General features: G+C 46.4%; 1 long non-coding RNA gene across 1 annotated transcript; it reads left to right on the top strand.

The window, feature by feature from the left end:
* Positions 1–429: 429 nt before the first annotated feature.
* LOC128312620 (uncharacterized) lies at positions 430–19,199 on the top strand. The gene is made up of 4 exons (XR_008292121.1): positions 430–9,903; positions 13,607–13,821; positions 16,325–16,423; positions 16,653–19,199. It is a non-coding gene; the product is annotated as an uncharacterized LOC128312620 (long non-coding RNA).
* Positions 19,200–20,019: the final 820 nt, after the last annotated feature.

The raw sequence follows: 20,019 nt of genomic DNA, 5'->3' as shown, positions 1-20,019 counted from the left end.
GTATGGAATGCTAGGTTAATAGGTATGTGCTTCCGGTGTGCTGAAGATTTCCTTCTCTTGTCTTATGGCTTCTTCTATTGCTCTTTCGACACCTGCTGTAAGTCAGATAGATGGTCATTGCCTTGCAAGGTCATTGGTCTTTCCTCTCTGGTTGCTCTGTAGACTTTCTTTTTGTTTTTGCCTTTTAAATGATTCTTAGTGAGGTATAGCCATGGGTTCATTTTTCATTTTTCCTGCTCATGACTGTTTCTGCTTCCTCAGTCTGAGGATTCACTTTTTTTTTTTTAATAATTTCTTAAAGTGACCAACGTCTCAAAGATCGCTTCTCCTCCCTTCCCCACATGCTTTCCTTCCTGAATGCCTATTGATATGTGCCAGTTCCACTCATCCTAGTGTATAGTTCTTGAACTCCTCAAAGAGTTCCATCTTTTCTTTTTTTCTTTTTTTTTTTTTCAACGTTTATTTATTTTTAGGACAGAGAGAGACAGAGCATGAACGGGGGAGGGGCAGAGAGAGAGGGAGACACAGAATCGGAAACAGGCTCCAGGCTCTGAGCCATCAGCCCAGAGCCTGACGCGGGGCTCGAACTCACGGACCGCGAGATCGTGACCTGGCTGAAGTCGGACGCTTAACCGACTGCGCCACCCAGGCGCCCCTCCATCTTTTCTTTTACTGTGATGCATGCTGGGTGATTTCCTCAGAGCTGCCCCTCTCACACATTCTCCCCCCACAGGCATTTAACTCACTTTTAAACCTATTGCATTTTGAATTTCTGTGACTTACATCTTTAAATATTTTATTTCATTTCCTTTTTGTTAGCTAATATTTCAAAGTTTCTTGTTCTTACAGGACTTCTAATTTCTTTTTTTTTTTAAATTTTTTAAATGTTTATCCATTTTTGAGAGAGAGACAGACAGACAGACAGAACATGAGTAGGGGAGGGGCAGAGAGAGAGGAAGACACAGCATCTGATGCAGGCTCCAGGCTCTGAGCTGTTAGCAGAGGTTGACGTGGGGCTCAAACCCACAAATCATGAGATCATGACCTGAGCCGAAGTCGGACGCTTAACTGACTGAGCCACCCGGGTGCCCCTCTAATTTCTTTAATCATTTAAAACAGTCTCTCTTTAAGCTGGAAAAGGAATAGCAAATAAAACCCTAAACGAGCAGATGATGGAAAATAAAGATTGGAGCAGAAACCAGTGCTATTGAAACAAACAAACAAAAGAACAGAACAGATAAATAAAACCAGGAGCTGGTTCTCTGAAAGAATTAAAAAAAAATTGATAAACCCCTAGCCAGTTTGATCAAAAAGAAAAAGGAAAGGACCCAAATAAATGAAATCAAGAATGAAAGAGGAGAGATCACAACCAACACTGTAGAAATACCAACAATGATAAGAGAATATTATGAGCAATTATACTCCAATAAATTGGGCAATCTGGAAGAAATGGACAAATTCCTAAAGACATATAAACTATCAAAACTGAAACTTAAGAAATGGAAAATTTGAACAGACCCATAACCAGTAAAGAAGTCGAATTAGCAATCAAAAATCTCCCCCAAACAAGAGTCCAGGGCCAGATGGCTTTCCAGGGGAATTCTACCAAACATTTAAAGAAGAGTTAACACCGATTCTTTTGAAGCTGTTCCAAAAAATAGAAATGGAAGGAAAAATTCCAAATTCTTTCTATGAAGCCAGCATTACCTTGATTCCAAAACCAGACAAAGGCCCACTAAAAAGGAGAACTACAGACCAGTTTCTCTGATGAACATGGATGCAACAATCCTCAACAAGATAATAGCAAACCAGATCCAACAATACATTAAAAGAATTATTCACCACAACCAAGTGGGATTTATACCTGGGATGCAGGGCTGGTTCAATATCTGCAAAACAATCATGTGATACATCACATCAATAAAAGAAAGGACAAGAATCACATGATCCTCTCAATAGATGCAGAGAAAGCATTTGACAAAATACAGCTTCCTTTCTTGATAAAAACCATCAGGAAAGTAGGGATAGAAGAATCATATCTCAAGATCATAAAAGCCATATATGAAAGACCCACCACTAATATCATCCTCAATGGGGAAAAACCAAGAGCTTTCCCCCTAAGGTCAGGAACCAGACAGGGATGTTCACTCTCACCACTGTTATTCAATATAGTATTGGAAGTCTTAGCCTCAGCAATAAGACAACACAAAGGAGCAAAAAGCATCCAAATCAGCAAGGAGGAGGTCAAACTTTCACTCTTCGCAGATGACATAATACTCTATATGGAAAACCCAAAAGATTCCACCAAAAACTGCTAGAACTGATCCATGAATTCTGCAAAGTCGCAGGATATAAAATCAATGTGCAGAAATTGGATGCATTCCTATATACCCAACAATGAAGTGACAGAAAGAGAAATCAAGGGATTGATCCCATTTACAATTGTATACCAAAAACCATAAAATACCTAGGAATAAACCTAACCAAAGAAGTGAAAAATCTATACACTGAAAACTATACAAAGCTTATGAAAGAAATTGATGACAACACACAAAAAAGGAAAAATATTTCATGCTCATGGATTGGAAGAACTAATATTGTTAAAATGTCAATACTACCCAAAGCAATCTATATATTCAATTCAATTCCTATCAAAATAACACCAGCATTCTTCACAGAGCTAGAACAAATAATCCTAAAATTTGTATGGAACCAGAAAAGACCCTGAATAGCCAAAGCAATCTTGAAAAAGAAAACCAAAGCTGAAGGCATCACAATCCTGACTTCAAGATGTATTACAAACCTGTAATCATCAAGACAGTATGGTACTGGCACGAAAACAGGCATTGAGATCACTGGAACAGAATAGAGAACCCAGAAATGGACCCACAAACATATGGCCAACTAATTTTTAACAAAGCAGGAAAGAATATCCAGTGGAATAAAGACAGTCTCTTCAACAAATGGTGCTGGGAAAAGTGGACAGCAACATGCAGAAGAATGAACCTGGACCACTTTCTTACACCATACACAAAAATAAACTCAAAATAGATGAAACACCTAAATGTAAGATAGGAAGCCATCAAAATCCTAGAGGAGAAATAAAGCAACAACCTCTCTGACCTCTGCTGCAGCAACTTCTTACCAACATGTCTCCAGAGGCAAGGGAAACAAAAGGAAAAACGAACTATTGGGACTTACTTCATCAAGATAAAAAGCTTCTGCACAGTGAAGGAAACAGTCATCAAAACTAAAAGGCAACCGACGGAATGAATGGGAGAAGATCTTTGCAAATGACATATCAGATATAGAGTTATTATCCAAAATCTATAAAGAACTTATCAAACTCAACACCCAAAAAACAAATAACTGGTGAATAAGTGGGCAAAAGACATGAACAGACACTTTTCCAAAGAAGACATCCAGATGTCATCATCAGGGAAATACAAATCAAAACCACAATGAGATACCAACTCACACCAGTCAGAATGGCTAACGTTAACAACTCAGGCAAGAAGAGATGTTGGCAAGGATGTGGAGAAAGAGGATCTCTTTTGCACTGTTGGTGAGAATGCAAACTGGTGTGGCCATTCTGGAGAACAGTATGGAGGTTCCTCAAAAAATTAAAAATAGAACTACCCTACAACGCAGTAATTGCACCACTAGGTATTTATCCAAGGGATACAGGTATGCTGTTTCAAAGGGAGACATGCACCCCAGTACTATTGGAAATAGCCAAAGCATAGAAAGAGTCCAAATTTCCGTTGGCAGATGAATGGATAAAGAAGATGTGGTATGTATGTACAATGGAGTATTACTTGGCAATCAAAAAGAATGAAATCTTGCTATTTGCAACGATGTGGATGGAACTAGAGTATATTATGCTAAGCGAAGTTAGTCAAAGAAAGCCAAATATATTACTTCACTCATATGAAGAATTTAAGATACAAAACAGATGGACATAAGGGAAAGGAAGCAAAAATAATATAAAAACAAGGAAGGGGGACAAACATGAGACTCTTAAATACAGAGAGCAAACTGAGAGTTGCTGGAGGGGTTGTGTGTGGGGAGATGGGCTAAATGGGTAAGGAACATTAGGGAAAACACTTGTTGGGATGAGCACTGGGTGTTATACCTGGGGGATGAATCACTGGAATCTACTCCTGAAATCATTATTGCACTATATGCTAACTAACTTGGATGTAAATTTAAAAAAAGAAAGAAAAAGAAAGAAAATAGTCTCTCTTTAGAAACCTTTTCATGTTGTCCTCACTCAAAATTGGTGGGGGAGGGGAGGCTAATCCTCTTGTTTGATATCCCTGCTAATTTTTACTCATTGTGTCTCATTTCCCTGTGTATTTTGGAATTTTTAAATTGACACCTTCTACAAAGCAGGGATTTCATTTGTTTGTTTTGAATGTAGGAATCTTTGGGCTGGGAAATTATTCCTAAGGACTGGTTTTGCCTTTGTTTTCTCTAGCATGCCTGAGGTCTCACCCAGTCATGACCAATTCTCATGTTCATTTTTCGGTTTAGGAATTTCCACGTTTCCCTGACTGTGTACATTGGGACTGCAAGCCCATGCGTGATGTAAGCTTAGGTTTTCACTTTGCCTTGGGAGACTCCTCTGTCTTCCCCTGACTTCAGAGCTCCGTGCATGTTACCAGCTACTCTGACCTCTTTTATGCTGCTGGGCGGGATTTTATTTGTTCCCCTTTGACTGTAGCGCCCCCGCCACTGCAAATCCCAGCTTTGTGCAGTGGTTTTAGTTCCAGCTTTCTGGCTTGAGTGGGCACAATAAGTTTTCTACTGTCTCTTTGTGGGATGTTAAAGCATAGGGGTAATTATCTCTGGTAAGCAATAGAAATGTACCAAATACAGGTAGGAATCTTTTTAAATATTAAATCACTGGTGAAATGAAATGTACACTCTAATGAGGGGACAGTCCCACAGGAAGGTCACCCATAGAGTTGTGGGCACATGTCTTCATCCTAGGATGCGTCCTTGGAGGAGGAAGAGGGATGTGTGGGTGGGATCGTGGGGAGACCATCTATAGCTGCACTTTACAATATGTAACCACCAGGCAGATGTGGCCGGTGTCAGCTGAGATGTGCTTCAAAATTAAAAGATTTCAAAGACTTAGTGTGAGAAAGAATGTAAATATGGAAATAATGTAAGAATAATATAAAACATTTCAGTACATTTTTATATGGATTATGTGTTGAAATAATGTTTTCATGTATTGGGGTAAAGAAAACATCATTTAACTAAGTTAGCCTCCTTTCACATTTTAAAAATGTGGCTACTAGAAGATTTCTAATTTAATCTGTGACTCAGATGATATTTTCAAGAGCCTTACTAGTCAAAGTGAAGTCCTTGGGCCAACAGCATCAGCATCACCTGGGAGCTTGTTAGAAGTGCAGGACCTCAGGCCTCAGAACCTGTATTTTAACAAGATCTCTGTGATTTGTGTGCATGTTAGAGATCAGTGGTTCTGAAACTTGAGTGGGTATCACTATGTCCTAGAGGGCTCCTTAAATCAGAGTGCTGGGCCCCACCACCAGAGTTCCTGATTCGGTAGGTTTAGGCTGGGCCCAGAATCTGCATTTCTAATAAGATCCTAGGTTGTGCTGAGGCTTCTGCCTGAGGACCTCACTTTGAGAGCCACCTATTCTATATATATTCTGGAAGATAATAGCCAGATATATCCCTGGAACTTAGGTTAGAGCAAAGTTCTGGGGATTAGTTGTTCCAAGAGTGGGATATTGTCTTCTTTCCTCTCCTTCATACCAGGCCCTCCCTCTGAGAGCCATCCCCAAATCCCTACTCTTTCAAATGGATTGGAGCAAAAAAATACTTTGAAGGTGGGTATAAAAGTTACAGGAATGTGAAAAAGTTTTTCCTTCTCTCAGAGATGGGAAAGAGCTTCCGAGCCTCCATTCACCACCATTCACCACCACCATTCACCACTATTCACCAGCCATCATACCCCTCTACTCACCATCCCCCTCTACTCACCATCCCCCATCCACTTTCACTCACTGTCCACCTCCACTCACCACCCACCATTCACCATCCACCTACACTTACCATCCACCTCCATCCATCATCCACTACCCACCTCCATTCACCATTCGCCATCCACTATCTGTCTCCATCCAACATCCACTATCCATCTTCACTCTCCGCCACCACTCACCTCCATTCACTTCCACTTACAATCCGTCATCCACTTCCACTCACCATTCTCCATTCATCATTAATGTCCCTTCACTGTCAGTCCTTACAGCCTGTATGTAGGTTTTCTTCTCAACATAAGGATGAAGAAGCTGAGGCTACAGGAGGTGAGCAACTCACTCAGTGTTGGGGCAGAGTGGGTGTGTTTCTTTCCCTCTTTTTAGAGCCTTCTTTCAGCAGCACCATTGAACATGGGTGCAGCAACTTCTCCCCATGCTGTCACTTCCAGTGCCTTGTTCAGTGATGATGGAGAGGTTGCTGTTCCAAAGACAGAGCTGAATCCTGGGTATACAACACACCCAGGCACTTGGGTCATCAAACACTTTGAGATCATAAAGATGACTGGAAGTCTGCATTCTTGGCTTTCAAAGGTGGTTACTCATGCCCAGAGAAGTTAAGAAACATTCTTCAAAGCAATATAACAACTTAGAAAATGAACCAGAGACATCCAGTTAGAAAGTGTGGTTGAGGTCACAGCGCTCTCGCCTCCTTCCTGAAGCCATGGTGTAGACCCACAAGGGCATGAGAACAGAAGAGGAAAGAGTAGATGAGAAATACCAAAAATATTTTCTTCTTCTTTTTTAATGTTTATTTATTTTTGAGGGAGACAGAGCACAAGCAGGGGAGGGGCCGACACGCACACACACACACACACACACACACACACACACACACAGAATCTGAAGCAGGCTCCAGGTTCTGAGCTGTCAGCACAAAGCCCAGTGCAGGGCTTGACCTGCACTTGACTGAGATCACGATCTGAGCTGAAGTTGGATGCTTAACCAACTAAGCCACCCAGGCACCCCCAAAACTGTTTTTAAAAGGCGACACAGATGAGGGAGGGTAAGTAATTTGGCAGAATAAAGTTGAAGGGGGAGGAAGACAGTATGCTGAGGATGGCCAGAAAGGCTCAGAATTAGAAACACAAGGGCCTGCTGGAGACTGAATGCAGAGGAATCTCCTCCAAATCAGGAAATGCCAGATCCCTTCTGCTACCCAAGCAGTGCAGGAACGTTGACCTTCTGCAGAAATGAACTGGAGGACCTGTGGGCTTTGGGCATCAAGCATAGCAGAGACTGGGGGTACAGAGATGTCGGCAAGATAGAAATCAGGTGGACGTCTGTGGAACTGGCGAGAGCCAAGCCACTTTCTCCAACCTGGGCCCAGAGTCCCAGTGGCCAGAATTCATCCCCTAGACAAGAAATTGGCAGAATCCTCTGGAAAAGCTGAATGACCAAGATAAATGACCTCACTCTTCATGTCCTTCAGGATGGAGGGGCTGCAAATAGTGGGGGCCCCTCCTGGAAGACCATCACCCAGCCAGCTCTGTCCTTGCACATGGAGCTTCCACTTTTGATACCTCTTTCTGCTGCAGTAAGAACAGGCAAGTAAAGATCCAACATTTGAGGACAGCGTGTATACCTGTGTACTCCCACCCCGATGAAGGCATACAATGCTTTTGTTTAATTACCAGCTTTAGAGTCGCATTTGACTTTTAAAACATATACATATCTTGCTTTGTTAAAAAAGAAAAGTTAAAGAAAGACAAAAGAGCCCCATTGCTCTGAGGGGTTCTTTCATCTCCAACCACACATGGACTCCCTCGAGTGAGTGGTCCCGATACAGCTTCAGCATCCATGTCATACACCCATGGGACCCCGTCAAAGTGAGCTGGGTGTGCATGGAGGATGGAGAAGGGATGTGGTGTCTGCAGCCCCACCTCCTGCGACACCCAGGCTGGGTCTCATGACCTTGTCTGGGCTAGTGGTGAAGGCTGTGGGGGAAACCCAGGGCCCAGGAGCTTGTTGATTTGGTTATATAAATGAGGGCTGACTGTGCATGGAGAAGCCAAGAGAACCCCCAAGACTGAACTGAAGGTATCCCTATGGTCGCTTGGTTTTCTCATCAACAGACCCCTTCTGCCTGCAGTGAGTAGGGCCTCGCTGGGCTCTCTGGGAGAGCTGAGAGGCTGAGTGTGTTTCCCTTCCTCAGGAGCTTGAAGTGAGGTAGTCGGATGAGGGATAAGATGGAGAGGAAGGGGCCCAGGCTGATTTCTGGTGTCCCTGTTGTACAGCACACTATGGCTGGGTGAGGGGGATCAGGGAGGGTTTCCTTACAGAAGAGTGTGGTCTAGAAACAGCTGTGAGAGAAGCAAGCCAATAGGGCAGTTATCACAGTGTGAGCAGGGCCTTTTGTCGGGGGGGGGGGGGTGTCGCCCACCAGTGATAGGCGGGGAGGCTGCTTGCTTCTCTGTACCGGTCTCAGTTGAGCTGGAGGGAGTGTGTCTGGAAGTGGACAACCAGCCTCGGCCTGTCCAAATACATTTCCCTGGGGCTCTCAGGTTGCTCACAGATTGTCGGCCCAGAGGCAGGTGGGTTCCCACTGGTTTCTGGTGGGAAACCATTTCTGAGGGAATGCTCTCGCTCTTGGGTTGACTAGGGAGGCCTGTGGGGAGATAAGCCATGGACGGTTTTCTACTGAAGGAGACAGGATAGGTAGGCATCTTCAGCAGGAATCCAGGAGGTGCAGGGTGGGTGCTCTGTGTTTCTGGGGTCAATTTAGCAAGTCCCCAAATGCACCTTTCCTTCCTTATCAACCCCCCCACTTCCTCTCTTTCATTTGGTCATGTTTATTGAGTGTTGACTGTATGTACCATTTTTTTAAAAAAGTTTATTTATTTATTTTGAAAGAGTGAGTGGGGGAAGGGAAGAGAGAGAGAGGCAGAGAGAGTAGATCTCAAGCAGGCTCCGCATCACCAGCGCAGACCTTGATGTGGGGCTCCAACTCAAGAAACCATGAGATCATGATCTGAGCTGAAACCAAGGGTCCGGTGCTTAGGCGACTGAGTCATCCAGGTGCCCCAACTGTATGTGCCATTAATCCATCCTCAGAGGAAAAGAGGGTAAATACTGTTCTCAGAGACCCTAATCCTAGGGGAGACAGGCTCTCAATGAACCATCAAGAGGCAGGCTGTACCAATGCCCTGGTGAGAGTCTCAAGAGAAAGGCGGCAGATGGATTGCAACACGGATTCCGAGGGAGCTGGTGTGGGAGACGCCATTGTACTCATTCATTCTACAGTCCTCTTTCAGGCAGCATCCCTGGACAAGTTCCCGCCATCTGGGCTGGCCCTGAGATATGCATAGATGCTACTAGGCAGAAAAGGGAAGGTATTCTAGGAAGGGGACAGGGAAAACTGTGCAGGAACATGAGTGGGGTGGTGGGTTGGAAGTAATTGTAGAAGGCCTGGAATGAGAACAGACTGGACTTTATTCCATAGGTAACAAGGAGACCTATGCTCGCTGGAGGAACTCTGGAAGTTATATAAAGTATAAAGAAGAACCAGTAAGAATATCCATAATCATACTTCTCATGGGCAACTTTAACAACTTCTAGATGTATTCATGTCCAATCTTTTTCTCTCTCGTGACTCTTCTTTTATAGCAGATTATATTTTACAAATATGTTTTTCATTTGATGTTTTCACTAAATTATTTTCCCATGTTGAAAATTCTTTTGGTCACATAATAGTGTATCATGTAGATGTGTCATAGTTAACATCAGTTTCCCATTTTCTCCTGTTACAGATAATACTGATGGACGTTTCCAGGCACGAAGGCTTTATCTCCCCTCTCACTCTGGATTTGTTTCTTGGAAGGATTCCCAGGTCAGTGGCCCTTCAACTTCTCCAGAAAGGAGGAGGCCAGCTTCCTAGTTGTCAGAGCTGTGGCATTTCTTGGCATCTGGGTTTTATTTCTTAATGGCGCCAAGGGCAGCCTCTCTCCTCTTTTGGGAGTATGAGCACAGCTTGTGGCAGGTTGGCATGTCCTCATGTATAAGGCCATGAGATCCTGAGATTGACCCCAGAGCTGGAGCGAGGGAGTCTCCCCTCAGCCGGGGATCTGCCTGTAACACTGGCTGGTGCTTGATGTCACCTGGATGGTAAGGGGGCAGGGTCTCAACTCCCTGGGTTGGAAGAGCTTGGGGGCAATGAGGCAGCATTTCTGGGTACCAACGGTGTGCCAAGCACTGCTCCCACTGCTACTGTATGCACTGTCTCAGGTGCGTCTCCTCTAGCCATCTCCAGCCTGAAGCCCAGACTTCTACGGTTCCAGGTCCCAGGTGGTGCCGTCAGGCTTGGAGGTCTCTGGAGACTGAACATGGGTGCTGGGCCGCAGGGTGCCCACTGGCCGCACCCCATTTCCACTCTTTCAAGGATGCCCAAAGCAGAGAATCAGGGTCAGCACACAAACACCTTTAATTTTAAAATATTTCTATTTTGAAATAATTTCCAACTAACTGAAAAGTTATGAGAATGGCAGAAAACTTCCATGTGCCCTTGACCCAGATTCACCAACGATTTACATTTTTGCCCCATTTGCTTATGTGCACTCTCTCTCTCTCTCTCTACACACACACACACACACACACACACACACACACACACAACTATTGCTCCTGAACATTTGAGAGTAAGTTGCAGACATCATGCCCCTTTACCCCTAAATATTTCAGTGTGTTTTTCCCAAGAAAAAGGAAAATATCTCCGTTATCCACAGTACACTTACCAAAGTCAAAAATTTCATCTTGATATAATACTGTCACCTGACACAAAGCCTATCTTCAAATTTTGCCAGCTGTCCCACACTGTCCCCGGAAGCTCCCCCCGCCTACCTGTCCAAGACCACACACTGCCTTGTGTCCTCCAGCCTTTTAATTTCCTTCAATTTTTACATTTCTGTCTTTCCTCTGCCTTCATGATAGTCCCAGCCTGAACTTGGCAGCGTGTCTCTCCACTGGGGCCTGTGGGTCCTCATGGTAAGGGCTAGGTAAAGCATTGTTAACCGAGGTGGTGTGGTGTCCCCTCGGGGCATGGCATGGGCAGGTGCGAGGAGCCTCTGGTCCCATGTAGGTCATGCCAACTTGACCACTGGGGATGGTGGGTTCCTCCACTCTGCACTACTCTTTCGTTCCCCCTTTGAGCTCAGTAAGTAATTAGTGAAGAAATTATATGAGATTCTGTGGCTGTTTCTCATCAAACTTGCCCAGTATTTTCAACCTTCATTGAAACGTTTCGCCTGAGTCCGTAACTACTACGATGGTGGCCAGAAATGTTCTAACTCCGCCATTCCCTCTATGTTTATTATTGGCATTTACTGGAAGGAAGAGCTGTCACTACTTATGTATTTATTTACAGCAGAACGAACTCATAGAATTTTATTTTGTTCAGTAAATTATAATCCATTAGTATCCTCATTTATTTTGATGCTCAGATATTCCCAGTCTTGGCCAGGAGCTGCTTTAAGTGAGCTCTTGTGGCCTTTTGACATGTTCCTATCATTTTTGGCCACTTCCTTACCTCCTGGCACAAGAAGCTCGTTCAGGCTCATAGTGTACTTTCCTTGCCTCAGTTGTAATAGCCATTTCTCTGAGGAATTCTGTTCCTCTCTCTCTTTCCCTCTATTTTTTACCTTTTATTTTTTCTGAAATAATTTCAAATTCACATAGCGTTCATAAGTCTGGCTCTGTTTTAGTAGGGAATGCTATTTGGAAACCAAGTAGTATGTGCTCATTGCTACTAGAATATTGTTTGTATTCTGTATTCAGTCTGTCCTCATGAACTGAAAGATAATGGCTTTATGATAGTGCTTTAAAGTGTTCATTTAAAATAAATTTTGGGTTACCTAGATGAGGCAATTTATAGAAAAAACCGAAGTCGATAGTAAGCCCTGGATTTGTATCACATCATACAGGTGGGATATGAATCAGTGAAGTCAGGAATCCCCAGATCATATTGCCGTGGACTTGGTTTTGAACACCAAGGGGCACTTTGGAGTACTCCTCCCCTCCCCCCATAAAACACTGAATGCTGAGAATGCCCAGCTCATGGGAAAGTTGGCTTAGGCTACTAAGAAAAATAGCTCATTTATACCAAGTCATAGGAGTTAATGCTCTCAGCAGGACTGTGAGGCTTATACCATTCTTACTGCTATCATATAGATGGGGAAACTGCAGCACAAAAGGCTACTCAGTGAGGCAGGGCTCCTTGGTGCTGCAGTAATTCAAGTCCATAATGGTGACCAGGGATGCTGATCTCTGCTTTCCTAATCTGGGGTGTCAGATGTCGGGCTGCATGAAATTTCAAGTCTCTTATATTGCTAATATTCAAAGATAAAATGTTCATTGGAGTTTCTTTCCATTCAAAACATACATTGACTTGGGTCTGTTTAAGCAGAAAATTGTGACTTGCTCGCTCAGTTTGTCTTAAGGGGAAGTGGTACATATTAAGGACTTTTTACCTGTCTCTACATGTCTCACAAGTCTCAAATTCTTTATATATAAAATGGGGATAAATATGGTTCCTATTTCATGAGGTTATTGTGAGGATTGGTTTCAGATAATGCACATAAACTATCAAGTGTCTGGCACATAGTAAGTGCCCAGTAAATACTAAATATTAAAAGAAAACTACTCTGCTAATAAGAGCCAGAGTCAGAGTTTGGACCCAGGCAGTGTGGCTGAAGGACCATCCTGTTGAACCCCTACCTGTTTGGCCCCTGGCACTTGGATGCTGTCCCCCAGTGACTACCTGGATGCAGACAAAAGCCTTGGCCAGGAGCTTTCTGGTCCTGACCACAAAGGATGTGGGCAAGCCCAAGAAGTGACCAGGAGTGGGGCAGGAAAGGGAATGGGAACCTTTTGTAGGTTGCCTACACCAACAACAGGGGCAAGAAGCCCCTTGGGGGGACTGCCCAGCCCTGCCGGCTGGTGAGGATGAACCACGCTCAGCCTGAGTGAACGAGAGCTCTGTTGACAGTGTGCTGGGTGTCACGGGACCATCCAACAGGCAGGGGAAGCATCAGACATGAAGGTGGCTTGGTGGGCCAGGAGGGAGGCCCGGCCAGAGGGCGACACAGAGCCCTGACATCAGCAGGCAGCCCTATGATGCGGCCCGGCCACAGTCCATGGGCAGCCTGTGCATTTATGAAGCCCTTCAATATCCCCCTCTTTGATCATACATACCAGCAGGAAAACTCTGCCAAGAGGTGGTGCTGTCTGCATTTTCTGCATTTTACACATCTGACACTGAGGCACCAAGAGGCCACCTGTATGAGGTAGTGGTTAAGAACATGGGCTCTGAAGCTTCACTGCCTGGGTTCAAATTCTAGCTCTGCCATTTACCGCCTGATGACTTGGTGAATCTACTCACCCACTCTAACCTTCATTTTTTTTTGCAAAAACTGGGGTCAGCTTGGGATCTTGTGGGGTTGAATGAGTTATCGAATTAAGCTCATCCACACCAAGTCAAATGACTTTAATGTTCTCAGCAGGCCTTTGAGATTTATGTCATTGTTATTACTATTGTACAGGGGAGGGAAACTGAGGCACGAGAAGGCCAGAGGCAGAGTTTGAATCCAGGTGGTGTGGCTGCAGGGCCATCCTGTTTAACTCCTACCCATTTGGACCCCAGCACGTGGATAAAACGCATGGACCATGCCTGACGCTTGATTGGTGTTGCTCACAGCCACCCGGCAGGGAAGAAGTGGACTTGCACCTGAGAGGCAACAAGAGTGCTTGGTCACAGGTAAAGCCCTACCTGTACCTACTGCCCTCCGGAGAACAGAGGTGGAGGGTGGGGGCTGGGACAAGGGCAGGGAGGTGAGGCGCTGGCCAAGGCTAGGTGCACATCCTCTATAGCTCCTTCTCACATCACCACTGGCCACCCAGGGTGGGGGGACTGTGGAGTGCCAGAGGCAGCTCAAAGGGCCCTATGGCCTGCTGGAAGCACCTCTTCTACGTGGACCTCCAGGATATCAGCTAGTGGAGGCTGGGTCATCTTGCCCACCCCAGGTCAACTACTGCACGGGACAGCATGTCCATCCACCGGGCCATAGGATCAGTACTTCTAATCACACCTCCTTCACATCTTTCCTTTCCCACTGTAAGGTGAACCCCGCCATCTCCAGGCCTTCCTGTGTCTCCAATAAGCTCAATGCTGTCAGCTCCCTCTACTGCAATGAGCAGAAGACACCTCACCATGGTGGTGTGCAGGCATGTTGGTGGAGAATTGTGGTTGCCAGTGAAGCAGGGATGGGTGGCAGTTCTTCCTGGGGCCTCACCCTGGCATAAAAACTTGACTCCCTTGAGTAGGGGGAGCAGAAATCAGGCATGGGAGGAAAAAGATCCACTTGGAAGCCCAGAGCACCAGATCTTGCCTAAGGATGCATTGAACTCCTTGTGTGACAGGCAAGGCATAGACTCTCCCTAAGCCTTGCTTTATCCATCTGCAAAGTGAATCTGAATTTTGATTGACCTCACAGGATGAGACAAGGACTTGGGAATGGTACTGGCTTGGGTAGGAAAGGGTGGCTGGTTCCATTCTGGGAGGGGCTGTTATTGCTTGTGTCATCCTCTCCTGCAGGGTCGTTCACTGCTGGGTCCCTGTGGACCACATAGGCTGGGCACAGAGTCAGTCCTTGATAGTACTGAGTCAATAATAAATGAACTGGAGGCTTCTGTAGTCATTCTTACCAGGCCATGTCTGGAGGAAGCAGGAGGAAGGGTTTCATGTCTTCCCTGCCTTCTTCCATCTCCTCCACTGCTTGGGTCCTGAGTCCTAGCTTGGGGTCTTTCCCTCTCCCAGCTGGCTGGACAATGGATGGTGGGGGCTGTCCATCTTAGAAGGTGGATCACCAATGGTGTTTATGAAGCTTAGGGAAGTAGGTCACTGGCACAGCTGAGACCTTGCAAAGCCAAGGGGCCAGGGGCACCTGTGTCCCTGTGCAGCTGAGAGAGCAGTAAAGCAAAAGGTGTCTTTGATCCTCACTCTTCTCCTTGACAAACTCAGCTGGATCCCAGATGAGATCACCAGAGGTCTAATGAAATCAGAACAAGAACTTTGCCTTTCCTGTAAGCTACCACTGTCAACCATGTAGTGGAATGAGAAGTAAGTCTTCCTCTATGGTCCATTGTAGGTGCGTGGTGTTGCTTAGATGAAATGAAGCAAACAAGAAAGAAAAAACTCCCGCCAGAAAATTCTTTAGTATGTTATCAAGGAGAAACCATTTGGAACATTTAAGAATAGGTGTGAACTAAATGTCCATTTCTAGGGCACTAACTGTTGAATGAATGACCTTCCTTCCTTCCTTCCGTCTTTCCTTCCTTCTTTCCTTCCTTCTTTCCTTCCTTCCTTCCTTCCTTCCTTCCTTCCTTCCTTCCTTCCATCATCCACCCATCCATCCACCCATCATCTACCTATCCACTCATCTACCACCCATTCATCCACTCTCCCATCCAAGTTATGGAGAAGAAATAGAAGATGATGTTCATAGCAAGATGTTCACAGCATCATTGGATGAAAAAAAAATGGTTACAAACTGGTTACAAAAGTTGGTTATTGAGATCTTGTGTGCTTTTTGTTTTCTTCTTACTTAACTATGTTTCCCACCTTTTCTACAATAAAGATATTAACAAGAAAAAAACAACCATTTTTAAAACAAAACAGATGTACTCTCTGATTTGGGCAGCATGGAACACTGACCAAAGGAGATGTGTGTCTCTGCAGGAGGAAGCAGGGAGGGCCAGGGACACAGGGACCTCTCTAGGCCTTGCCTACAAGCCTGCGGTGGGCTCCTGCCCGGTACAAATGAAGATCTGGTGACGTTGAGGCCTTGCATAACTTGGGTTTCCCAGATCAACCTAAGATCCCGTTCAAGGATTTTTTTTTTCTCGGTGTCCTGCAGACCTAAAAATGAGAGTTGTTGGCTTACAGCCTTTTGCACACTGAGAATGTGGTCAGAGTCCTGTGTCTGAACCCAGCTCTGCCCCTGGCCAGCTAGCTGTGTGACTTTAAGAGAGTCCCCCAGGTTTTCTGAATGGCAGCCTCCTTATCTGTAAAGAGAGGGAAATGGCACATCTCTCAAAGTGTCAGCAGAGGGGCAGACGCACAGTAAGAAAATAAAAGTAAAGGGACACTCTGGTGAGGGAGATGAAACAAATACTAGTTCACAGAAAAGGTGGCAGAGAAGATGGTGTGGGGCCAGGCCAGGAGCATCTAGGAGAAGATTTCACGGGCCCCTCTTCTGCAGGGCAAAGTGTGGCACAGAGCTGGTGTTTAGGACTTGTCTACTACTTAATGAAGACATGGGATGAAGAGGAGAAAGACATGGGGCCTACACATGTCTGGGGTAAGGAAGGCATGTCAGCAGAGGGGCCATTAAAGCCTGGCACACATTTGGCCCTCAGTGAATACGTGTTGGATGAATGAATGGACGGATGGGCAAGCTGAGTCTAGAACAGGGTTTCTGGATTTCCGTGCTGTTGATGTTTGGGGCCTGATAGACGAGACTTTGTTGTGTGCACGGGACTCCTCTGCATTGCAGGGAGTTTAACAGTATCTTTGGCCTCTCCCACTAGGTGCCAGTAGCAGTCCCTTACCCCAACAGGTTGTGACAACCAGAAGCATCTCCAGAGGTTTCCAAATGTTCCCTGGGGATAAAATTTCCCCAGTTGAGAACCACAGGTCTAGAAGGATGCTGGGAGCTCTCAAAGGTAAGAGGGGAGCAGGTGCTGTGGAAAAAGTGCTCAGTCTTCCTCAGACGCCCTGGGCTCGATCTCTCCCCACTCTTCAATCACCCCCTCCCCTGCCCCCCAACGCAGCCCTACCTGCTGGGCCTGCTGGAGACAGGACACAGTTCCTGAGCCGAAGAGCTGGGTTTTGCCCACCAGTCTGCTGTGATGGGGTTGGGGGCTACTGGCGGTGCCTTGCCCTGCCCCAGCTCAGTCTCTTCACAGTTCTGTGGTTTTACCCTCTTGTCCCACCTTCTGTGAGTCTGGGGCCTGCAGGGCAGCTTGCTGTCAGAGGCCGTGGCCCATGGGTCCCCCAGCTCTCAACCACCAGCATCCCCTAGTCTGCACCCCAGACAGAAGCTTCATTATCCTGCATAGGCAGGAGTCTATGGGAACACTGGCCGTCTGCAGGGAAAACAGGCACAGATTCCTTCACAGACCTCCAGAGCCTGCTGCTATTTGATCCCATAGGTGTCCTGACAGCAGGACACCTCTGGGTATGTCTAGGCCCCTCTGGCCTGGTCCACATTATTGACTGGTTAGATGACAGCATGCACAATACCCACTGTCTTCAGATAATCCCCTGACCACAGTTAGGGGCCAGACTTGCCTCTGTGCCCTTTCAAGTTTTTGTGTGCCCAGGACCAGCATCTGGCTGCACCTGGAAATGCTGTGGGGGTGGGGGTGGGACCTCCCTTCCTCCCACGACTCCAGCTCCAGGGCCAGGTATGGCTCTGTAGAGCCCAGTGTCAACTGCAGCCTTGGCTATTTCCAAGGCTCCCCCACCTTCTCTGCAGCTGACGCCCCCCAGATCTCACCCTCAAACTCTGCTTTGCTGGTGGGCAAGAGCTGAAAGGAGGCCCCACTCTTCCATTCGCCGACTGGCCGCAGGGTATTGAGAAGTCTTTCTGGGAGCCATCAGGCAGGGTGCCATCATGTGGGGTGAAGACAAGCCATCATGCGGGGTGCTCTCCAGGGTTCCACTGGGTCCTTTGCCTGGATATTTTCTTTCCCCCGAATTCTCTCACTGTTGCCCAGAGATGTTTTTTCCCCAGTCTCCTCCAAAGGAGAAACAAAGATTCAAAGGAGGCAGGAGCCTGAATGTGGAAGTAGAATAGAGTGTTTCTACTTCCTAAAGCTGGAAAAGCCCGAGTGGGGAGCACAGGGTAGAGGAGGGACAGGGTCCTCCTGGGGGTTGGAGAGGAGGAGGTCGTTCTTCTTGGGCAGCCAGGGAACCAGCCCCTGAGTGAGGAGGGAGGTGCTGCCTCCCACCGACTCCACACACAGGGGTTGGGCCATGGAGGGACCACTTCTGCCCTCACCAAGGCCAAAGCACAGAGTCACTGGGATTGTCCTGTGAACGGACACACCGCCACTGGTGCGTGATAAACCAAGAAAAACGTTGGCCACGTGGAGGCCAAACAGAAGAGTAAAATCTTATGGCATCCAGAGCTCTTACAAAGCATTAGTACTCCAGTAGAAATTTTGAAACTTCCAACAGAAAAACAGGCATGGAATGAGAAGCCCCGCCCCCCCAAAAAAGAGCCCCCAAAGAAATATAATACAATATAAGCAATATAAGTGTGGCAAACTGTTTAACACCATATAATGATTTAAAGAGAGAGAGAGAAGAGAACATAGAAAAAGATGTCTTTTATGTGTGGCTTGTCAGACTGTCAAATTGTTTTAAAAGTTTCCCGCTGCCTCAGTGAGCATGTGGGAAGACGTACAGGTACCCGGCCCACCGGGATCTTCCGCTGTCCCCCTGGTCCCCGGGCTCCTGACTGTTCTCCATGAGGGTGGACATCCTGCAGGGGTGGCAGGCTCAGAGCCAAAGGCAAAGAGGGATGAATAAGTGATGGGTTTCTGGGCACAGGGAGGCAGCCGGGATTACAGTAAATGAAATCGGAACAGCAAGGCCTTCACTCACCAGCAGCTGTGTACCGGCGCCTTCTCTAAATGATCTCCTTTTGTGCACCCAAGCCGTAGCTTCATTATGGCCCATTAAACAGCAATAATTAAAACAAAATATATTGGATTTGTTTATCCTGGACTTCATAAGGATATGAGGTTTGCAATGGTGGCAGGGCAGAGCTAGGACTATAGGGCTTATAATTAGCAAGATAATTAAGGAGAAGTTCTCAGCAGCAAGAAGGTACATTTCTCAGGCATCAAACTCTCTTGGTGGTGGAGAGTCCTGGCCTGGAGAGTCCTGGTGGTGGCCAAGGGGACCTGGGGCTGCTGGAAGCTGGTCCAGCCCGGGGGAGAACTGGGGTCTCTTCAGTCAGCAAAATGCTGTGCACCAGCCAGGTGCTGTTCTAGACTCCGGATGTACCATTAAGCTTGCATGCCAGCAGGGAGATGACACTAAACACGTGCCATTAAAACTTGTGAGAAGGTGTTGGGGCCCCCGCGGGGCTCAGTCAGTTAAACCACCAACTCTTGATTTTAGCTCAGGTCATGATCTCACGATCGTGGGTTGGAGCCCCACATTGGGCCCTGCACTGACAGTATGGAGCCTGCTTGGGATCCTCTCTCTTCCTCTCTCTCTGCCCCTCCCCAGCTCTCTCTCTCTCTCAAAATAAATAAAGATTTTAAAAAATTCTTTTAAACTTGTGAGAAGGTGTTGATGACTAAAAAAAGGAATGAAGGCAGGAGAAGAGCAGAGAGTTAGGGAGAGTGGAGCTGTGGTGTCCCTAGAAATCTCTTGAAGAGCTGACTTTGAGTTAAGGGTGGATGAAGTGTGGGCCAGAGCCTGAAGGCTTCCCAGACAGTGAGAAGGGCAAGGACAGGGTGGGAAGACTGGCCAGGTCGGGGCAGGGGGTGGGGGGGGGTGGCTGGGAGGGCTTCTGGATGGGCTTCTCTGATGGACCAGGAAGCTGACTCAGTGGTGTTTCCTGCTGTAAAGGAACAAGCTACCCCCCTTTGCAGCTTGTTGGCTCTGGCTGAAATCAGTAGGGTGATTCTGGGTTGATTGGCTCCCTGTGACTTCAGGATAGTGGCCCTTTCAGAAGTCGCCCAGCTGCCTGGTAACTCTTTCTCAAGGAAAGTGGAGATCTGAGAGAATTGGGCTGGAAGAACTAGGAATGCAGAGACCCTCCCCACTCCACTTCCCTGCTTCCCAAGATGGACTTGCCTAGGATATCCTCACCCGCCTTCCTTCCACTTCCCCAGTCTCCTTTTGAGGCACTCATGGCTAATCTGAATTTAGATT

Source organism: Acinonyx jubatus, chromosome D2 (assembly GCF_027475565.1).
Source record: "Acinonyx jubatus isolate Ajub_Pintada_27869175 chromosome D2, VMU_Ajub_asm_v1.0, whole genome shotgun sequence".
Taxonomy (NCBI): domain Eukaryota; kingdom Metazoa; phylum Chordata; class Mammalia; order Carnivora; family Felidae; genus Acinonyx; species Acinonyx jubatus.
This window is presented reverse-complemented; position numbering and strand designations above follow the sequence as displayed.